We start from the raw sequence: 18,596 nt of genomic DNA, 5'->3' as shown, positions 1-18,596 counted from the left end.
AGGACGATAAGGGAATGGAATAGGTCACCACCCAACACACGCGCTGCTCCCGATGGTAAATCATTTATAAAGGGGATTGAGCAACTAGATCTCCTCAACTTGGTCAAAAAGGCCCTCTTCAAAATTTAATCACCATTCTACTCACTCTGACCTGTGCGAGATAACCATTGATGAGGTGTTTGTGCAGCAATCAACCAGAACCAGAGCCAGAAATGCCAAGTGGTATGGAGTCAGGGGTATAATGTAAAAATTAAATCAAAATGGAATAAATCCTTGATCCAACTTTGCTGGCTTTACTTTGCACTAAACGTTATTCCCTTATCATGTAGATTCAATTTAATTGTCATTGTCAGTGTACAGTACAGAGACAACGAAATGCATTATATCATGTATCCATCCACTGTAAATGGATCAATTGTAATCGTCTATTGTCTTTCTGCTGACTGGTTAGCATGCAAAATAAAACTTTTCACTGTACCTCGGTACACGTGACAAAATATATGAACTGAACTGAAAGAGCTACTACTTGTTAAATGTGAGCAGTTTGCATCTACCAGTCACGGAGGGGGTAATATACAAATGATAAAAGTAGCAATGCAGAGGAACTGAAAGGACTAAAAATGTTGCTGTATTTAGTTCAAGAGTCAAGAGTCAAAAGTTGTCAAGGGTGTGTTATTGTCATATGTCCAAGATAGAACAATGGAATTCTTACTTGCAGCAGAACAACAGAATATGTAAACATAGTACACCATAAACAATATGATAAACGAGAGATAAAAATGTTCAGTGTGTGTATTTATACACATACTCACAAATACACACACACACACACACACACACACACACACACACACACACACACACACACACACACACACACACACACACACACACACACACACACACACACACACACACACACACACACACACACACACACACACACACACACACACAAATACATACATCTATATAATTAGAAGTCTCATCTTGACCACTTCCTGTCTGCACTGCATATTGATTTTAGAAAAGAACGCTACCTTAATTCTCTACGATTTTTGGCCATCTTACTCACAGTCCTCCTCCGCTGAGCAGGCCCCGAGGATTTTTCCCATCGATGAAAAATAAAAAAGTTATGAGTGTTTAAAAAACCTTGAGATCCTCTTGCCTGTCAATCACCGCGATGAAGGTAACGCCCCTTCTGGGAGTGGGGGGGAGGGGGGGGGCAGGACTATAAAGCCCTGGATGCCTAAACATGACTCAGTCACTGCAAGATTGCGAGTGAGAGGCCATGACTCTCATTCTAGGCTGTGAATCAACTGAACTGTGAGCCTGCAATGTACTTGCAATAAATGATTTGTTAGCCCTCAATTAAAATGAAATGAGTTGTTTGGCCTGCCCTGTGCTTGAAACTACAATAGAAATCAAATGAAAATGCAATGAGCTGTTTGGCTTGGCCTGCCCTGTGCTTGAAACTGCAATGGCAATGGAAATGAAATTAAAATGCAATGAGCTGATTGGCTTGGCCTGCCCTGTACTTGAAACTGCAATGGCAATGGAAATGAAATGAAAATACGATGAGCTTTTTTACTTGGCCTGCCCTGTGCCTGAAACTGCAATGGCAATGGAAATGAAATGAAAATGCAATGAGCTGTTTGGCCTGCCCTGTGCTTGAAATGAAATGGAAATGAAATGAAACGCCTGCCTGAAACCACTAATTTTGGCCCACAAGGCCCATATTAACTGAGAAACCAGTCCCTTTTGCCCAAAAATGCCCGTATTAGCCCAGGAGAAGCATTTTGGCCCAAAAGGCCCGTGCCAAGCCAGGAAAAGTCCAGAAAAAGTGCCATTCACTGAGATTTCACTCAGATTTTCTTTTAAGAGCCCCTTCTGCCCATCATCCTGTACTAGCCCAGGAGAAGTCCCTATGGCCCATCAGTAAGTATTCCCCCTACAAATATATAACCTCACCCCAGTATTTTTCTCCCTCCCTTCATTGCCTTCCTGTGAGATCCAGGCCAGGATAGACTTTCCTCCTTCATTGGTGTGATTTGCAGAAAAAGATGAAAAATATCTAAAATTGATTCTCCCCCCTCTCCCCCTTCCCTCTCACAGAGTCTCTCACCTGTTTTGGGCAGTGTTTCTGGCAGTTTCTGAGCTGTCAGCCCACCAGGCCTGAGTGACTGAGCTGCCAGCCCACCAGGCCTGAGTGACTGAGCTGCCAGCCCAAGAATCCATTCGGCCCACAATGTCCATACTAGCCCTCTGGAAACCAGTCCCTTTGGCCCAGAACACCCATACTAGCGCTCCAGAAAGCTCCCCCCCCCCCCCCACTGGCCACCAATATTGGAATTGATGGAGAGTTAGAATATTGCGTCGGTGGACCAGCCCTCACGTGTGAACATGGGACCCAACGGATCCCACTTAGTACAGTATATATGTGTGTGTGTGTGTGTGTGTGTGTGTGCGTGCGTGCGTGCGTGTGTGTGTGTGTGTATATATATATACGCACAGAAAAAACACCAAACAATGTTTATCTGATTACATATATTGGTTGAATGGAAGTAGGCCCTCCCAACCTGGTGATGCTAGTGAGAACAGCGTGTCTACATTTGTATACCATGCTGACTATAATATAACTGTGGTACTAACACTGTATCCAGGCTGCAATAGAATGCATGCAGCACATGTTGCCAGGAGCTCATGGTAACATGAATCATAGAACCACTTGATTTTTTTTCAGGCTATTCTGCCCATTTCTGCACTTTAGATTGCAAACCTAGTTATTTAATTAATTTGCCATCTCCCTTTCCCTATTTCAAATACATTCAATTCCCCTTTAATTATGTTTCAGGGCTTGCTTCAATGGTCACTGGTGTCAAATCATTTCATGCTCTAATGACTTTATGTCTATAAAAACTCTCCAAGATTCTCCGATTGTTCTTTCAGTAATAATTCTCCACCTTTGGTTCATTGCTACAACCTTCATTAGTCCATATTCCCTTTCCTCAAATGCAGTGCCTGAGTGCCCACTCTTTTTCAACTCAGCGAAGTACTTAGAACCGCAGCAAAAATAGCGCGATCTCTTCGCACATTTTAGTGGCAACGAACAACAAAATCGCAGCCATTCAAATCCAAGGTGGTGCCTTCAAAGTGCATTCTAGATAATCCCACTCCTCCCCACTTTCCCGATTTTTGGCAACGTTTTTACACCTTTAAAAAGTAACCCAGTTAATTTTTGAGGGATATACTAGGATTATATCCATTGCCACGATGCCTGTCTTTTTCTCTTCCTCTCTCTCCCTCTGTCCCTGAGATAATGGAAAATAGTCAGTAGTTGAAATGAACAACAAGGGTGCTTTATTCACCAAAAGAAAAGAATAAGCTTGCAATACACTCACTGTATTGTACTGAACAACATTCTTTTGACCATGGCTTTTTCCATGGAGAGAGACAGACTCTCAAAAAGTTCATATTATCTTGGAACAACACAGACAGTAGATATTTTTTTTTTTAAAGTGGTAACAACTAATGTTGCACTTGCCACGTGTCATATCTACTGCATGTCAAGCATTACATTCCTAGTCAAAATCACTCTGCACAAAGATTTAGTTCCTCATATTGTGCTGTTTTGCTGTTGATCACATATCTACCGCAAACAATTTTCATCTGCCTATATACGGAATGATTTCATTTCATCGCAGGAATTTTGGAAAAAGTTTACTGGGATGATCTTAGGTTTGGGGAGTTTAGTTAATTTTAGTTTAGTTTAGAGATACAGCGTGGAAACAGGCCTTTCGACCCACTGAGTCCGCGCCGCCTAGCGATCCCCATACATTAACACTAGGGACAATTTACAATTTACTGAAGCCTATTAAGCTACAAACCTGTACATCTCATTGAAACATATAAGATTGTTAAGGGTATGGACACGCTAGAGGTAGGAAACATGTTCCCGATGTTGGGGGAGTCCAGAACCAGGGGCCACAGTTTAAGAATAAGGGGTAAGCCATTTAGAATGGAGACGAGGAAACAGAGAGTGGTGAGTCTGTGGAGTTCTTTGCCTCAGAGGGCGGTGGAGGCAGGTTCTCTGGATTCTTTCAACAGAGAGCTTGATAGGGCTCTTAAAAATAGCGGAGTCAGGGGATATGGGGAGAAGGCAGGAACGGGGTACTGATTGGGGATGATCAGCCATGATCACATTGAATGGCGGTACTGGCTCGAAGGGCCGGATGGCCTACTCCTGCATCTATTGTCTATTGTCTATTGTCTATTATCTTTGGAGTGTGAGAGGAAACCGAATCACCCGGAGAAAACCTACATGGATATGGGGAGAATGTGCAAGATCCATTCAGACAGCACTGACAGTCAGATCAAACCCGGGTTTGTGATGCTGTAAGGCGACAACTCTACCACTGTACCACCGTGCTGCCCCAGGAGAGAGTTGGCCTAAGAGGGACAGCTAAACAGGTTGCTCACTGGAGTTTTGAAAAGTTAGATCCAATCTTCTTGAAATACATAAAATTCTTTGTGCGCTAGGCAGGGTAAATGTTGGGAGGATATTTCTTCTCATGGGAGAGTTTACAATCAATGTTATAGTCCCAGAATAAGGGCGAGTGTTTAGTCTATGGCAGACTGAGCCATGTTAAACAAACGTCAGGTTCAGGCAGTTCAGGACCCGGCATGAGGGGGTCCCCATAGTGGGGGGGGGGGGGAGGGGGAGGGGAAGGGGGGGAGTAGTATGCCCCTGTCCCACTTAGGAAACCTGAGCGGAAACCTCTGGTGACTTTGCCAAGGTTTCCGTGCGGTTCCCGGAGGTTTTTGTCAGTCTTCCGACCTGCTTCCACTACCTGCAACCTCCGGCAACCACCTGCAACCTCCGGGAACCGCATGGAAACCTTGGGTGGGGTGCAAAGTCTCCAGAGGTTTTCCGTTCAGGTTTCCTAAGTGGGACAGGGGCATTACTTAGCGGGAGAAGAAAGGAGATCCGGAGTGGGATACGTTATAATTTGTCAGTGCTCTTTACGTGTTGACTATTTGCATAACTTTGGTATGTAAGCAAAGAATTTCACTGGGACTTGTTGAAACAAGTTTATTCATGGATAACCCCTTGAGATGGACAGTCATCTCGTTTTCGAGGGGGTCCAACATAAAACATACAGCACAAGACATAACATATATGAAAATAAAGGCTCTCATTGACCCACCTACCCACACACCAATCCCATAACCCCTCCATCCCCACTTGTTATAGTTTATAACAATCGTTAATTGACTTTACATATCCAATAATAATAACAGTTATATGTTACAGCGCAAATGATCACACACAGAGCAAGCTAGATAAAGGAGCTTGAAGACTCTAATACTAGAAACAGGTGCATGGTTTTATAAGGAAGGGTAAAAGTGTAATTTTAAATCGACAAAATGAGCTAATAGTTCTTATGGTACTAGGCAAAGTGTTCCAGTCAGAAGGAGCTTTGAATTTAAATGCACGTCTCCCAATTTCTTTGTTAGTTCTTGGAATAAAAAAGAAATGTGACAATAAAGTATTCAATTCAAGAGCAGAGCTGTTGCCACACCAGGTGCCTCCCATCAGAATATGTTCTATAATGCATCTGTAGAAGTTCGAGTGAATTTTTGTGGACATGCTGAATCTTCTCAGACCCCGATAAATATGTTGGTGTGCTTTCTTAATCACCACATTAATGTGATGGGAGCAGGTTATGTTGCCAGCGGTAGAAATGCCGAGGTACTTGAAGCAGTTGCCCATCTTGACCAAAGCTCATTTGATGCGTTCACCCCTCACTTCCCAAGGTCAACAACTAACTCTTTGGTCTTGCTGTTGTTAAGGGATAGGTTGTCCTAATCCCATGACCCAAGGTTCTTGATCTCTTTCCAGTACTCCATCTCATCGCTGTTGTTGATCTGGCCGACACCAGCGACAAACTTAAAGTTTGGAGTCTGAAGAAGGGTCCCGACCTGAAACGTCACCTTTTTCTCCGGAGGCGCTGCCTGACCTCCTGAGTTATTCCAGCATTTTTTTGTCTATCTTTAAGTTTGAGATGATGTACTTGACCTCACAGTCAAGCGGCTGTCCCACTTGGGCGACCTAATTGGCGAATTTAGAAGAGTTTGAAAAAATGACATGTTGAGGAACTCCTTCGACTATGTAGAAGACTAGCTACGACTAGCTACGACTAACTTCGGGAATATTGGACACTGAATAGTGGAGAGTGAAGCTGACCTCCTTCGATCTCCTTCGACCTCCCCTGGACTATGATGAAGACTATCTACGACTACCTTCGACTATCCTCGATTACCCACCACTAAAGGGCCTGTCCTACTTTCCCGAGTTACTCACGAATTCTCCCGAGTTTCTCCCTTACGTTAATTACGAGAATTACGGTAATAGCCAGCCGTAGGTATTCGGGGCTATTTTTTTTACTCGTGGACATTTTCAACATGCCGAAAAAACGTCCCGACTTGCCTGATGCCCCGAGTACCTACGGCTGGCATTACGAACCGCTACGAAATATCCACGGACACTCTATTGACTCCTATGGACTCGCTACGGACTCGCTATGGACATTCTCCGAGATCCCTGATCCAAGGGGAAAACTCGGGAGAATTTGTGAGTAACTCAGGAAAGTGGTACTGGGTCTTAACATGCCGACCTACTGCAACCTACTATGACTAAACCTACGAGTAAAAAAGTATCGATTTTTTTCCATGGCGACTTTTTTTACTCGCGGGCATTTTTTAATATATTGAAAAGATGCCTCGACCTAGCTGAAGCCTCGAATACATAGAGACCACTCTCAAGCATGAAGGAGAGTTACGAAGAGCTCCTACGACCTCGTATCGACCATGCAGCGAGTATGAGTCGAGGACTCACAGATTAGGTCGAGTGAGTAACTCGGGACAAATAGGTCAGGGATTACACACTTCACTGTGTATAGGGAGTAAAGCAAGTGGGTGTGCACACAACGTTGAGGGCAGAGGTTCATGTGCAAAATTCCTTTCACCCCTGGAAACTTTGACAATTGATAGAAACAGACACTGTGATTGCACAAAATTGATACCCTGGTGATAGACACACACTGTTGAGAAATCACCTGCTATATGTTTTTGTAGATAGCTTAGCAGCTGAACCCTGTGATGTCCTTCACTGTGATTTGGAATTTTCCAGTGACATGGAAACCGAGAGATATCATTACCTTGACGGCCTTCAGCAGGAGACGGCTGACTAAAGATTTCTACAGTTAGCATTGGAAGATACACATCATCCGAGGCAGCCTGCGTCTCAGTGCACACCGCCACTCCACTGGATATTGGTCCGCGTTCTATCTGTGATTGATGGCTATAAACAGGCTGGAACTTGTGTGTAAGAAGGAACTGCAGGTGCTGGTTTACACCGAAGATAGACACAGAATGCTGGAGTAACTCATTGGGACAGGCAGCACGCCTGGACAGAAGGAATGGGTTACTTTTCGGGTCTAGACCCTTCAGGCTGGAACTTGTTGCAGCTGCAACAGTTTGCAGGAATTACAGTAAGTTCAAATCAGGTAAGGAGCAATGAGTGTCAGTGAAAAATAAGTTGCATCAAATGCAAACTGGAGCTTTATTGTCAACAGTATAAACTGATACCATTCATTACAATGTTAGACTTCTGGTGTTATTTTATCGATTTTGTAAATTATCAATATAATTAATGTTTAAATATGCTTGCATAGTGAGAAATGTGGAATAGCAAGCAGGCAAATAACAAATGACATTTTTAAGTTATAAAGTTTTTTTTAGACCTCTTTTCCACAAGGATTAGTAATTAAAAACCAATGATTTCAAGATATCCATCTCATCTTTAAGGACATAAAACATTTCAATTTTTTAAATGTAGACTCAGATGCTGGAATCTTGAGTAATTGCCCCAGCACTTTGTGCTTTACTCGATTCTAAGAAAGTATTTGATTTCAAATTATTTCCTCCATTTATAATTCCTCTTACATAAGTTATGTATCTTTGCTGTAAGCTTCCATTATCAATACCATTATGAAGCACAGAAAGACCATACTGTTCTGTGTGGCCTTATTCCACAACAGAATGGCCGAACTCCAGAACGCATCACGAGGGCAATCAAAAGTTCAAGTTTCTGTATCCCATGCCACAAATTGCTTGTCATCTCCTGGTTAATGAGGTCATCCTAAATTGGTGCAAGTGCACCCTCCGCCATTTGTGATTCGTTGTTTAATCAAAAATGCATTAAACGTTTTTTTGTTAAGATTTTGTTGAAGAATTTACAGCAACTTCAAGTTTTTGTACATTTCTTCGATTCTTCTTTTTTTCTAAAAAATCCTGCTGTTCTCCTGCTCTGGGGTAAAACTTGTGAGCACCTCGGACACCTATGGAAAAAGAGGACATTATTTTGAACGGATTTACTAGAATGTTGCCTGGGTTTCAACAACTAAGTTACAGAGATAGGTTGAATAAGTTAGGTCTTTATTCTCTGGAGCGCAGAAGGTTAAGGGGGGACTTGATAGAGGTCTTTAAAATGATGAGAGGGATAGACAGAGTTGATGTGGACAAGCTTTTCCCTTTGAGAATAGGGAAGATTCAAACAAGAGGACATGACTTCAGAATTAAGGGACAGAAGTTTAGGGGTAATATGAGGGGGAACTTCTTTACTCAGAGAGTGGTAGCGGTGTGGAATGAGCTTCCAGTGGAAGTGGTGGAGGCAGGTTCATTGGTATCATTTAAAAATAAATTGGATAGGCATATGGATGAGAAGGGAATGGAGGGTTATGGTATGAGTGCAGGCAGGTGGGACTAAGAGGAAAAAAAGTTGTTCGGCACGGACTTGTAGGGCCGAGATGGCCTGTTTCCGTGCTGTAATTGTTATATGGTTATATGGTTAAGTAGTAGAGATGAATAATCATTGAACAAGTTATAGTAAAACCCTAAATGTTTTTTTTTAACTGCAGCTGCTGAAAAATGAAGCCAAAACAATAAATACTAGAAAAACTCAGGTAACATCCGTGGAAAGAGAATCAGCTAAAATTTCAGTTCTGTGATACTCTGTCAGAACTGAGAAAGAGAGCAAGTTAGTTTTCAGTTAAAAAGTAGTCAGGGATGGGTGTTTCAAACCAAGCGAGTATCTGTTGAAGGATGAATCAAGATGGAGACATGAGAAGCTGCGGATGCTGGCATCACGGTCAAAAAACAAAGTGCTGGAGGAATTTGACGGGTCAGGCAGCATCTGCGGAGGGTAACGGGCAGGCGATGGTTTGGCGAACCTTCTTCAGACTGAGGAATGTCAAAATGGCATAATTTAAAAAAAAATCAATAATATTTATTCAAATATTAAAATAATGTATACAGCACAGTAAAAAATAAAGCAGAATCCACCGCCTTTATACACAACACAGATAAGCTATTATACAACCACCATACACTCCTTGTCAAGGAGGCATTCAACCCCCCGCGGTGTTCAGCAGTCCCGGAATCCCTCAGGGGGCCTGTGGACAGCGCTTAGTCCGTCTCTAACCCCACCCGGGCACGGACGTAACCCCAGAAAAGGGGCAGGCAGCCGGCTTGGCTATAAAAGGATTGCCAGAGAGGGAGTTGCGATACGGGCAAAGCCCTCTTCCGCCTGGTGCCGTGACTCGCGGATGGCCAGCTTGGCCAGACCCAGGAGCAACACAACCAGGACATCCTCACCCCTACCCTCTCCCCTCCGAAGATGAGGATGGTGGGTGAGAAATGCAGTCAGAAGGCAAGGAGCAGCCCCTTTAAATAATGGAACTAGAACAGCACCCACACACATTACATATTCACGTGGTACACAGACACTTCCAGCCCGCAAAGGTGGCAGGCGGCTGGCGAGTCTGTGAACCGCGAGAGAAACAGGTTGCAAGGGATTCCTCGGTGCAATACCATCCTCCCCAGGTCCCCGATGTAGAGGGGGAGAATTCCTGCGTAGAGGGACCCCCACCGGGGGACCCCCTCGTGACCTGGAAGGCAACACCAACCGCCACTTGTCAGGGGGATGTCCAGACGCTCGGCACTTTCCGGGCCGACCGTGGCTCCTACAGATCACTGCGCTTGTCCCCGCTGGAGCTATCTGGTGAGCACAAGGTCCCATAAAAGGAACGATGCGCTGCGTTGATGTCTTCTGCTTCGGTGACGGAGGAGTCATCATCAGCGATATCTCCACTAACTGCTGACGGACTCCCCGCCACTTCTCCAGCGAGTAGAAGAAGGGTGAACCGCGGTCCAAATCGTGGAACATTTTGATCTGTGACCTCACGTACGCACCTCGGGATTGCTCCAACTGCAGCTCTTTCAGCAGTTCCTTCTTCTCCTGGTATTCCCTCCAGTCAAAATGGCATAATGCCAGTGGCTACCTGCACGTTAAGCTTCTTGGTTTGTGCAAAGAGTTGGTAATGATATGGTGATGTACAATAACTGCAAGAAAAGTGCAGTGAGCAGTAGTACCAAAATATAGTCTTTATCAGTCTATGAAAAGCTATTGACGTCAGCAAAGAGGGAATGTGGAGCATTCTTCACAGAAATTCAATTCCATTCTGCACCTGCTTCAAGGTGGCAGTGAAGCCGTGACTCTAACAATAATTCAGTCACAGACACAATTCCAGTGCAGGCCAACATCAAACAAGGCTGTCAACACAAAAAGACACTTCTCAATCATTCTCTTTGCAATGAAGATCAGACACAAATAACTGGAGGAACTTAATGGGTCAGACAGCTTCTCTGGAGAAAAGGAATAGGTGACATTTTGAGTCGAGATCCTTCTTCAGACTGAGTCAGGAGAAAGGGAACGAGAATAGACTGGAGTAACTCAGCGGGGCAGGCAGCATCTCTGGAGAGGAATGGGTGACGGTTTGGGTTGAGATCCTTCTTCAGTAAGGGAACGGGAGATATGAACTGATATAGAGAGATATAGAACAAATGAATGAAAGATAGACAAAAAAGTAATGATGATAAAGGAAATGGGCCATTGTTAGCCGTGGGCTGGGTGAAACCAGTTACAGCCAATGTTCCCTCTAAGGTGTGCACGTGTGCGCGCGCACACATGCGTTTTGCAACCAGCGCACAAAGAAAACTTACGTGCGCACAAAAGGATTTCCGCGGATTTTGTAATTCGGAAAACAAAATCTCCGCTATAAAATTTCTCCGCTAAAAATGATAGTGGAGAAATTTTATAGCGAAGATTTTTCTTTCCCGATTTTCAAAATCCACGGCCCGATCCGGCACCGGGAAAGCTGCAGAAAAATCATCAATTGGACACTTTCGCGGGCTGCATCCGGTCCGCGGGCGCTGCATCCCATCTGCGGGCACCGCATCCGTCCCCGCGCTTCACCCGGGGGAGGGTCAGGGCTGCCTGCATTCAAGCATTCAAGAGTCTGAATGTCATAAACACTACAATGTTACCTAAAATGTAGTAAAAGTAATCAATAAGGGAACGAGAATAGTAAGATTAAACGAGAACTTGCCAGTTTGAAGTTTGATCTTTATTTTATGAGGAGTTACGATGAGGGATTACGTGAAGATCCTGCCAGCATGCATGCGCACCATTCTTCAAAGCAGCGGTGTGAAATCACAGACAACAGTAGATGAAATAAACATAATAAGATAAGAAGAACTAAAATACCAGTTGACCTTTAGGATAGAGGGCAGGAGCGGAGGGCACGTAATCCCTCATCGTAACTCCTCATAAAATAAAGATAAAACTTCAAACTGGTAAGTTCTCGTTTAATCTTACTATTTTACTTCGGAGTCACGTGAGTGACTACGTGAAGATTTTAAAGATCTGTGATTTCATGCCGTGGAACGAGTCCATGCTTCACTCACTGCCTTAGTTGACCAGGGGAGGAAGTATGTTATCGTATTCAGACATGAATAATGACAATAGTAACCTCCCTCACCCGGGAGGAACTATGAACAGAACTTAACATAGAGTTCGTAAATACCCTCATCTGGCAATGAGTTAGTATTAAATGTATGGAAAATTGCTAGATTGACCATCCTGCAACCGCTAGGATGTGGTCCCGCCTACTTCCATAACCCTGCTGCTGAGGTTGTTGCAGCCTTGGTGGAGTGATTTGAAATGTCAGTAGTTACTCCTGTATAAGCCAGACCCAAGGTTTTATGGTAAGCCCAAAAATGCCCCCGATGCGGGTTCAATTTCCATCCTTGATTGGAGCATAGGGCTGCTGGTGTATGTGGACCCATGTCTTTCCAGGTGCATGGTAACTCCCAGCCGGCACCTGTTCCTCGGACATGCTTCCAAGTTCAGAGTCAGTTGCCAACTGACTCCTCGCACTCACCTTCGCAGAAGGGAGTTTTGTAGGCAGCCCTGAAAAGGGTGCTGCCACAGGCTCTCGAGGAGACCTGCGCTGATATGGCCCTCCTTGGCCAATCAGGATGGGTAAAACTCGGATGAACCCATGTCGGAGGGAACCCTTCTGACCTGATTGCAGTCTGGGCCTTTCAGACTCCTGTTTTAGCTCTTACCCTCCTCGGGCAGCTGGCGTCTGAATTTGCCGCCGGCTACCCGCTCTTCTGCGGTCCTAGCCGTGTCTTCCACACGGTCCTCGTTGCTGGGGTGTCCCCCAAGTACGGTTCTACCCGCGGTCTTCCACACGGTCCCCGTGGCTGAGGTTTCCCCCATGCACGGATCTACCCGCAGCTTTTACATGGTCCCCGTAGCTGAGGTTTCCCCCAAGCACGGTTCTACCCATGTTCTTTGCAAGGTCCCCATAGCTTGGTTATCCGCAGTCTTCCCACGGTCCCTGCAACTGGGTTACCCGTGGTTTTCCCATGGTCTCCTTTTTTTTTTTTTTTTAATCTAATTTTTATTAGCAGTACGGGTTTCCGGCATATATCTTTTACATTATGTTGTCCCGTGGCCTCTAAAGTAAGGAAAGTAAGCCGTGAAGGTGCTTGGGAGAAAAGAACCCCTTAGGGAAGGAATTAGAGAAGGAAGCAAAGAAAAGAAATAAGACCCTAGAAAGAAAAGAAAAAAAAAAAAGAAAGGAAGGAGACCACCCTTCCCGTGGTCTCTGAAGTCGGGTTATCCGTGGTTCCCCGTGGCCTCTAAAGTCGGGTTACCTGTGGTCTTCCCGTGGTTTTGGAGAACGGGTTACCCGCGGTCTTCCCCCGGTCCCGGTAGTCAGGTTACCTGTAGTCTTCTGAGGTTCCGTGGTCCCCGCAGCCAGGCTTCTTCCTGCAGTCGGCATTTCCCCACGGCCCTTGTCGTTGGGACCTAAAATGCTGGCGAAACTCAGCGGGTGCAGCAGCATCTATGGAACCTTGTAGCAGGGATCCTTGCAGTGTCGAGAGTCGGGATTTCCCCTTTGAATGCTTCCTTGGTTTTGGGCTTCCCCCGAGCGGGCGTGGCTTAGGAAACGGGGTTTCCCTCGCTGTCCCTGATAAAGGGCTTCCCCGCGATTCTGTGGTCGGCTTCGGATATCCCCGCGATTTGCAGCCGGGATTCCCCCCCCCCTCCCCCAACCCAACCCCCCCCCCCCCCCCCCCCCGGTGGTCCCTGTAGAAGAGAGCCAGGTGGAGCTGGGGTTCCGACCTCGGACCTCTGAACGATATGTCGCGCATGCGTGCTGGCGGGTTCTTCACATAGTCACTCACGTAACTCCGAAGTAAAAGACAAAACACTTACAGACATTGAGACGCAACAAGATGACTTTGAAGCTATTATGACTTGGGTGGGGAAGGGATGGAGAGAGAGTGAGTGGATGCAAGGGTTTACTTGAAGTTAGAGAAATCAATATTCATATCTCTGCCCAAGCAAAATATGAGGTGCTGTACCTCCAATTTGCATTTGGCCACACTCTGACAATGGAGGATGCCCAGGACAGAAAGGTCAGTGTGTGAATGGGAAGGGGAATTAAATTGGAGTAACTCGGCTGGCCATGCAGCATGTCTAGAGAGGGGCCTGACCCAAAACGTTGCCTATCCATGTGTGCCAGAGATGCTGCCTGACCCGCTGTGTTACTCGTGCACTTTGTGTCTATTTTGAACTGCAAATTAAATGTTCATAACCAACTTGTCCTGGTCGGAAACATTGCGACCATAACGTTCCATGTGGACTACTTTCCTTATCTTGTCAGGTAGCTTCCAGTGTAAACAGGCAGTGATGAAGTTTATTATAACCTTCAACCTGCTATTGATGATCTGAGAAAAAGTGTTTGAAGATCAATAGTCACAAATTTCAAGGTCCAGCGAGCAGCAGCATCAAACTTCTGTTCAATGCTGAGATATAGACGGGCTACATCAGGAACCACAAAGCACATGAATGGTTTTGCAGCAAATCCTTCAAATCTATTAGCAGGATAAACAGGCCAACATTGGTGTCCTCTCCCAGGCTATAATCCCCAATTACACTGCATCATCTCACACTACCCACCCTTTTGTCCTATTAGACACTGCCTGCCCTGCACAGTCTAATTGTTCAAGAAATAAAGTTTACAGATGGTTTATTACCTGAATGGTGGCCGATTAGGAAAAAGGGAGATGCAACGAGACCTGGGTGTCATGGTACACTAGTCATTGAAAGTAGGCATGCAGGTGCAGCAGGCAGTGAAGAAAGCAACTGGTATGTTAGCATTCATAGCAAAAGGATTTGAGTATAGGAGCAGGGAGGTTCTACTGCAGTTGTACAGGGTGTTGGTGAGACCACACCTGGAGTATTGCGTACAGTTTTGGTCTCCTAATTTGAGGAAAACATTCTTGCCATAGAGGGAGTATGGAGAAGGTTCACCAGACTGATTCCTGGGATGGAAGGACTTTCATATGAAGAAAGACTGGATAGACTCGGCTTGTACTCGATAGAATTTAGAAGATTTGAGGGGGGATCTTATAGAAACTTACAAAATTCTTAAGGGGTTGAACAGGCTAGATGCAGGAAGATTGTTCCCGATGTTGGGGAACTCCAGAACAAGGGGTCACAGTTTAAGGATAAGAGGGAAGTCTTTTAGGACCGAGATGAGAAAAACATTTTTCACACAGAGAGTGGTGAATCTGTGGAACTCTCTGCCATAGAGGGTAGTTGAGGCCAGTTCATTGGCTATATTTAAGAGGGAGTTAAATGTTTGTCTATTGCTTTACAATTGTTTACTTATGTTTGGTTACTTCATATATGAAGTTTGTATGTGTATAATAGTTGTATGTATATATATGTCTGTAGGTATTATGGGAAATTGCCTGGGGTAGTATTATTATTATTAATTAGTTGATTTTCAAATATGGTAGAAGTGTTGGGGAAAAGGGGTGAGATTTAATAAGTTATTCTTCTTCTCACTCCTTTTCGAGCTTGTACAGACACAGAGTTGGACATTGGAAATTTGCTTTTTGTTCTTTTCATTGCTTGTAAATATTGATTGTAATGTCCAATTGTTTGATAATTTCGATTTTGTTACTATTAATGTCTTTAATGTCTTTACTTGTTCGGAATAAATAAAATAAATAAATAAATAAATAAAATAAATGTGGCCCTTGTGGCTAAAGGGATCAGGGGGTATGGAGAGAAGGCAGGTACGGGATACTGAGTTGGATGATCAGCCGTGATCATATTGAATGGCGGTGCAGGCTCGAAGGGCCGAATGGCCGTACTCCTGCACCTATTTTCTATGTTTCTATGTTTCTATTATCCTTGACCTGAAGGACTGCTCAGGAAGAAGAAGAAATCTTGGCTGGTAAAGGGAAGTCCACCACACTGCCGCACGCGGTTCTCAGTAATAATTGCATGTGGAATGTGAATAGATTCCTGCTGAGCCAAACTTTTGACAAGCACTTCACACAAGCATCAAGAATCCAATTTGGCATCATCAGGTGGTTGCTGTAGAGAAGTAATCCCACTTTATTGGTCAGAGTCTTCAGAAGAGGAGGGGAGAAACTGAGAGAAGTTAAAAACGGTGACAATGAAACTCACCAGACTCGTAGAATAAAGATTAACTGATACAAATTCCAAATCTCCATTCGTGGGAGGAAACGTCACAGCATGAAATGTGCTAGTATGCTCTTTCATGCTATATTCTTTTGGTCTGCCATGTACCTATAGCATATTGGTTCTAAATATTAAAGTGTAAATATTAATGTTCTGTGTAAGCCAACTTCCAAACCTGTATTAGCTCCTTTAAAAACTCTCATTACTGTTTTTGAAATCCAATAATGGATCGCACCTCCCCATCTCAGTCATACAGTGTGGAAACAGGCCCCTCGGCCCAACTTGCCCATGCCGACCAACATGCCCCATCTATACTGATCCCACATGCCTGCATTTGGAGGGTATCCATCTAAACCTAACCTATACATGTACTTATCCAAATGGTTTTAAATATTGTGATAGTACCTGTCTCAACTACCTTCTCTGGCAGCTCGTTCCATATGCTGACCACACAGTGTAGAAAGGTTGCCTCTCAAGTTCCCATGAAATCAATCCTCCCTCACCTGAAATCTATGATCTCTGGTTGATTCCTCGACTCAGGAAGGTAACTGTGAATTTACCCGATCTATTCCCCTTACGATCGTATACTCCTCTATAAGATCACCCCTCATTCTCCTGCACTCTTATGCCCCTGTCCCACGTAGGAAACCTGAACGGAAACCTCTGGAGACTTTGCGCCCCATCCACGGTTTCCGTGCGGTTCCCGGAGGTTGCAGGTGGTTGCCGGAGGTTGCAGGTAGTGGAAGCAGGTAGGGAAACTGACAAAAACCTCCGGGAACCTCCGAGAACCGTATGGAAACCTTGAGTGGGGCGCAAAGTCTCCAGAGGTTTCCCTTCAGATTTCCTAAGTGGGACAGGGGCATAAGGAATAAAGTCCTAGCCTCAACCTCTCCCTATAGCTCAGGCCCTCAAGTCCTGAGTCCTGTCATCTCTCTTGTCTGTGAGTCCTCGAATCTCCTCCATCTTCTCTTAAACATCTGTTGAAGATAGCGGGTGCTCCTCTGATGTGGGCCTGTTATACAGCAGTGGTTTTAATCATTCCACCACTGACACTTCATTTGCAGCTGCCAAAGGTTTTAACCTTTGCCATTCCCTCCCTAAACTCAATGCATTACAGGTCCTTAACGATAAACTCTATTTCCTCTTTAAAGCCGCTGTTCCTAATGCTTCTCTTTGACTAAGCTCATTCTTATAATCTTGGCAACAAACCCACGAGTTACACTCACAAAATAAGAGGGCTGCTATTCAGGATTGAGATTAAAATACATTTCAAAAGTGTGGTGATTTTTTTGGTATTGACTGGCCAAGATAGCTGTGGGCTGCTCAATCACTCATTATATTCAAGAAAGACTGACAGGCTTTTGGCTATTATGGGGATAAAGGGATATGGGACTTGTGAAGGAAAGTGGCATTAAAGATAGATCCACCATAATCTCATTGAATGGTGGAGAAGGCACAAGGAACTAAATATCTGAATCCCAGCTTCTGTATCTTTTGTTATTATACCTCCTTATACGAGCAAGTGTCAAATTTTGTTTGGAAACACTCCTGTGAAATTCTTGGCATATATAATATATTAAAAAGCAGTGTACATTTCCGTTATCACAAAGGCCCTGTAAAACATTATCCTATAACATGCACAGTTTATTCATTAAAATATTGAAACAGAATGTTTCAATTACAACCAAATATCTGTGATTTCAATTTCAATCTGAATTTCCATTCTGCGTAAACACCTGGAATGTAATAATAGACATTTCACAAATTGTTTAAAATATATATTTTTGTTTATTAAATTTCCCTTTGTGACGAGAATAGTGGAATGCTAGGATCCGGATGTGTTGTCATTTTTTAACGGTTATTTCGTATAGATTAATAGGCCCCATGATACTCGCACACCTACTTTGCACCTCAGTCATCACCTTTTGGACCGTTCCCATGGCAATGCTGCCAGCATAATGTATACCCAGTAGAACTGTCCTGTTCTCTACCTCTTCCTTACTGCCAGTTTCCTGCGTGTAAAATCCCTGAGCTGGGATACGAGCTGAGCCACTGTAAAAACTTGCCTCGCATCCCAGCTCGCAAGAAAAGGTTACAAATTGGGCAAATGAATGTTTCAAAAACCAGAAATCCAGTTGTACTTCTAGCTGCATGAATAATAGAAAACACAACTGAGCTCAAATAATGATATTATTTTTATTCACAAGGTAAAACCTGTTTATTATATTCTAATTTGGACTGGAAAAGTAGCGGGTCCCAAGAGTCTACAGGTATAATTCATTTTACTTTTTTGTTTAATAATTTTTTAATGCGAGGTATATCACATGATTCACTGTGTTGAATAATATACTGCCGGGCTGCTTAACACAGAAGCTATGAACTTCAGAGAATTGTGGTGTAGAATATAGTATCTTCTATTGTAGTACTCCAGCAAATGTCTGGCAAATTTAATTAACAAAAAAGTTTGGAGAAAGAGAAACTCATGTCAAAAGTGAAAGATTATTCTGGGGTTTACTTTCTATTCAATTATAGCGAAGCATATATGGTTTAGTTGACTTTCCAATCTACTGGTGATTACATAGAAACATTGAAACATCGAAAATAGGTGCAGGAGGAG

Source organism: Leucoraja erinacea, chromosome 3, assembly GCF_028641065.1.
Source record: "Leucoraja erinacea ecotype New England chromosome 3, Leri_hhj_1, whole genome shotgun sequence".
In the NCBI taxonomy this organism is placed as follows: Eukaryota; Metazoa; Chordata; class Chondrichthyes; order Rajiformes; family Rajidae; genus Leucoraja; species Leucoraja erinaceus.
Note: the sequence above shows the minus strand (reverse complement) of the source record.